At 34.6% G+C, this 4736-nt stretch overlaps 1 long non-coding RNA gene across 2 annotated transcripts; it reads right to left on the bottom strand.

The window, feature by feature from the left end:
• Nucleotides 1-336: 336 nt before the first annotated feature.
• On the bottom strand, nucleotides 337-4408 carry LOC113341670. 2 transcript variants are annotated; one of them, XR_003356080.1, is made up of 11 exons: nucleotides 4152-4408; nucleotides 3264-3319; nucleotides 3077-3180; nucleotides 2733-2977; nucleotides 2238-2311; nucleotides 2030-2149; nucleotides 1756-1891; nucleotides 1504-1645; nucleotides 950-1132; nucleotides 708-807; nucleotides 337-548 (listed from the first exon to the last, which is right to left on the bottom strand). It is a non-coding gene; the product is annotated as an uncharacterized LOC113341670 (long non-coding RNA). The 2 variants fall into 2 exon arrangements; XR_003356079.1 differs by having other exon boundaries at nucleotides 2238-2348.
• Between the last annotated feature and the right edge of the window lie 328 nt (nucleotides 4409-4736).

The following is a 4736-nucleotide window of genomic DNA, read 5'->3' on the forward strand; positions in this document are numbered from 1 at the left end:
CTAAAATTTACCAACAAGAATATCTGTCGCTAAATTTAGAGCTATTCTGGGTTAGTTTTACGAGAACTGGATATAATTGTTCTGGTTCAGATTTAGCAACATGATTTTGCCGTTCTTAAATTTTTGAAACAACAAAAAAAGGTCATGTCTTCGTTGACCTAGTCAAAATCGATCCCCAACCCAGTTTGTGTTGCGATACCCCAGTTCCCTGTAATTGCCGTGATACTTCCTGTTGTGATAGTTCAATCAAATAACCCTCACATTCAACACAAACTTATAATTGAACTATGAAACATAACACAAAACTCATGAAACAACAAGAACTGTCATCTCGATATATGTATTAACTTAACATTACATCAAGGGATCTTACAAAATGTTTCAAAGGGAAAATGGACTCTACATTGTTGGATGTCTCTAAGAAAAAAATAATAACTGAAATACAAATACATGAAGTACCTGCCCATACTGTTTAGTTAAGATGAAATACTGTATGAATACCTCTGCTCCAAATAACTTTAAGTTCTTCCATCAAGGGACCCTTAGTACTGGAAGAGTAAAGTTTGAGGTTAAGGCTATGAGGCCGTGAACTGGAGTCATGAAACAAATGATGCATTTGGAAATAATCTCAAGTCATTTAAGATTTGAGGGTCTAATACAACTGAGATGGAGTGAATGTATTGACATTAGAGTTTCAATAATCGCACCTCGTGCTCATGGAATGGAAGGAAGAAAGACGGATGCCCTGTGCTTTGTGTACGCATGTGAAAGCTTCGTTCATTTGGCTAAAGGTAAAGAATTGGATTTCTGCGCAAGTATAAGAAGGATTATCAAGGAAAATCCATGAATCTCATTTAATCAAGTATTTAATAAAACCTAATATCTTAGTATATTATAAACTGAAAAAGGGGGGATTTTCCATTATTATAACAGTTTATAATATTCTCACCTTAGCAAGCAGCTTTCAGTTAAGGACACCCATTAGCAGAAGAAATATTGTACCATTAATAAGTCTTTTTGTGGCTTGATAGCTGCTTGTACTGCATACTAGTGAGCCTCCCATGACTCAAATTGTTGACCATCCCTCCATCAAAGTGTTGTACTGGAACATATGCCAAGAAGTTCACAGCCGCTGCTAACTTAAAGAAGATAGTTAAAACTGAATTCTGATTCAAGGAGATAGTTAAAACAACCAAGAATCCCTCTAAGAGAAACGGAAACACACACATTGTAGCAAGTTTCTCATCCACAACACTTTTGGGTAACAAACTTGCGATCAACAAACAATACCATCAAAGTACATATGTGCATAGGACAACATAAGATACGCATATTTTTACTATATATACAGGATATGAGAGAGAAATTATAGACATTGAAGTAAATGTGAAGGGGAGGAATACGCACCCCTATTACAAGAAGCATAAATATGTACTAAGAGATTATGGTGCATTCAAAGCATAACTTGAAAATGGTTGCATGTCCTTAACGAACAAAACTTACCTTCTCATAGTAACTTAGGGCGCGGTCAAGATCACCTACACGAAGCATTACTTGGCACAGGGGCTCTGGCGTAGGTCCCCTCTCTAAAGCTCAAACTTGTAACCATCTGGATCTTCAATAAACGCAATTACAGTACTGCCACCTTTGACAAGACCAACTTTTCTCATTACTTCAGTATACCTAAGTGCTTATTTCGTAAGTGCAAACTGAATTTTAGAATAACGGAAGTGTCAAGGTAAATAAATAAGAAACCTTTGCAGCATATGTCGTAGATAATATGCAAATAACTGAGAAATAATGTACTTTATGCAAGATAAAGTTACATCCTCAACTGCTATACCAAAATGATCGAAACCATTTCCGATATCATACTTGTCGACCCCATAACCTACAAAATCGTATAAAACGATCAGGCAACAAGACACCGTTGACATTCCAAAATTATGAAAATGTTATTCACTTGCTTCTAGCATTTGGCAGAGTTGCGAAATAATGTTGAAGAAAGCTACTGGATTAGACTACTTACTATAAGTGAGCTCAACCACATAATGTGAATCTTTAGGACCGTAACCAAGAAAAGCATTTGTGTATCTCTATTCAAGTATATCATGTTAGCAGCTTCACCCCAAGGCACTCCGTGTAGAATCTGAAAAAACAATACATTATTTTTCTATGAAACATCTACTATAACTAATAAACATGCAGTAGGATATGTATACCCCTAAGAAACGTACTTTATGGTCTTGTCCAAGTCTCCAACACGGTAAACAATGTGAAGCATTCACATGTTATACTTTTTTTACCCGCCCTGTCATTAATCCATTTGGCGATTTTACATTAAACAACTGTTATTAAGGCCATAAAAGAAAAACATGCATTAGTAGATTACATTAGAAGAATGCCTATACTCATGTTTCGCCACCACAACAAGCTGTCATTTGGTAATCCGTATCCAATTAAGCTGCCGTTTAGTAGATTATCTACCTTTAAGGACAGCAAGCATGCATGTTACATTACGTGAGGCAGACAGTCAAGGTGAATCCAATTGAAACACTAAAGTTCATCAATCCCTGTCATAGCTTATATCACTAAATCAAAAAAAAAAAAAAAAAAAAAAAAAAAAAAAAAAAAAAAAAAAAAAAAAAAAAAAAAAATCTAAACTAAAGTAAAGTAAAGTAATCAAAACACTAATTCAAAGGTAAATCAAACAAATAAGATCTAATACTAACCAGAATGGGATTCCCATCTGAAGTTGTGTTTGTTGTGGATGATTTCCGCCACTAACTGTACCAGTAACACTTCCACGGCAGTGAGAAGAAATATCTAAAAATAAAATAACTAAGCAGAGTGATAATTAAACTTTTTTACACCAAAAAGTAACGTAAATAAAAATTTCACACTTAATGCCGCATTAGACATAACAGTAGATAGGCTCAATTATATTTCACCCAAATTCACCATATCTCTACACCAACTGTAAACAAGTCAAAATTTCAGAAAATTAGAACACTATAGAAAACGTTCACCAACGTAACAATCTAATATTGTAAGCAAAATGGTAGAAGATTTTTACCTGACTTTTGAGGTCACCAGGGGGAGCCTTCTTGTTAGCAACTTCAGCATGTCTCTTCAGCATACCTTCTTGTTACCATCATCACTGTCACTCAGGCCCATTTCCTATACATCATGCAAGCAACAATTTCTCGGTAAAAATGGAAAATTCTTGGAAAAAAATAATAGAACTAGTAATTGGATCAAACCTGTTCATTTTGCTCCTCAGCCAGTGTCTCATCCTCATTCTGCTAGTCAGTTAAACCTGCAATAAGCAAATGTGTCATCCTTAGCAGATGAATGTCCAGTTTCATACTAATTCAATTAGATGTGATACTAACTTGGACATCACATCATTTTCATCAACTTACAAAACATGTTCATTCATGAACTACAACTGCTGCACTTATACAAAATCCCATGTACATTAGACATTTCATACTTTCTTTTCGAACTCATATCAAATTCTGTTCTAAACAGCAAGAACCTAAACAATTTCAACTTCTCTGTTCCATGTTTTTATTTTTAAAAGTCCAAAAAGATCCAAAGAGGAATAAACCCTTCCAGGACTTCACTCAAACAGGTTAAGTATAGATACCAACTGAAATATACAAGCACACTCCATCTTTCATCAACTAATCAACAGAGTTTCATTTAGTCAAAATACAAACCTAACAAAATTTCATCAACAACAAAATGATAGCTTCAAACCAGCCATGAAAAAATTGCAGAACTCTAATTTTGTTTGAACATAGTAGAAAATAAGAAAATAGCTAAACCCATTCTATAGAAATCGAAATAGTCAACCTAGCTTTTTCTCTTGAAATAAAAAGAAGAAATAAAAACCAACATTAAAACTGAAGAACACGAATAATCACTTAGAAATAACTATTAGTCTCCATTTCTTCACCTCGTTCATAATGTAAAACAGATCTCAAACCACAATAAGCATATAAAAAACGCTGACTTTTAATGAAACCCTAATTGAAATTACAAGTGACAAAATCATTTTAAAAGATCGAAATTACATAAAATTGGAAACCCTAATCGAAGATTTTGGGGAAAATCGATATAAATAATAGAGAAGAGAGAGTTACCCCATATAACCCAGATCTTGATCATCTTCAACCAATGAAGATGTTTGGAGAAGAGTCTGTATTCTGGGTTTTAGGTGTTCTTCATCGTTTCCAATAAATACCATGAATCAAAAACAAATCAAATTCTAAATGAGAAATAAAAGAAGAAATCGAGATATATAGATTGAAAGAAGAGCAGAGATTGAGAAACTGCAGATAGAGGAATAAAGAGAAAGAGGGTTGGGGAAGAGAGGGTTTCGGCTGTGGCTGCTCTGCAAGCAAGGAAGAAGAAAGAGGTTGAAGAGAAACTTATCTCTTTGATAGAAACAAGTATAAGACATCCCGATTGTTTAAGGTCAAGGGGTCAAGGAGTCAAGGGGGAAAAAGTATATCCATACTTGAAAGCATATCAAAAATATGGGTGGAAAAAAGAGTTCAAAAGTGTTACCTAGAAGCATGTGAATCGCATGCTTATGATCTCCGCAGTTGCTACTAGCAACATTACCGTGGCCGTTGCGAGATCCGCAACTGAAAATAGCAGTTGCTAAGATTTAGCAACAGCTTTTCTTTGTTCTAATTAGCAACAACTCTAGTTCTGTTGCTAAT

This window comes from Papaver somniferum, unplaced genomic scaffold (assembly GCF_003573695.1).
Source record: "Papaver somniferum cultivar HN1 unplaced genomic scaffold, ASM357369v1 unplaced-scaffold_30, whole genome shotgun sequence".
NCBI classification, from domain to species: Eukaryota; Viridiplantae; Streptophyta; class Magnoliopsida; order Ranunculales; family Papaveraceae; genus Papaver; species Papaver somniferum.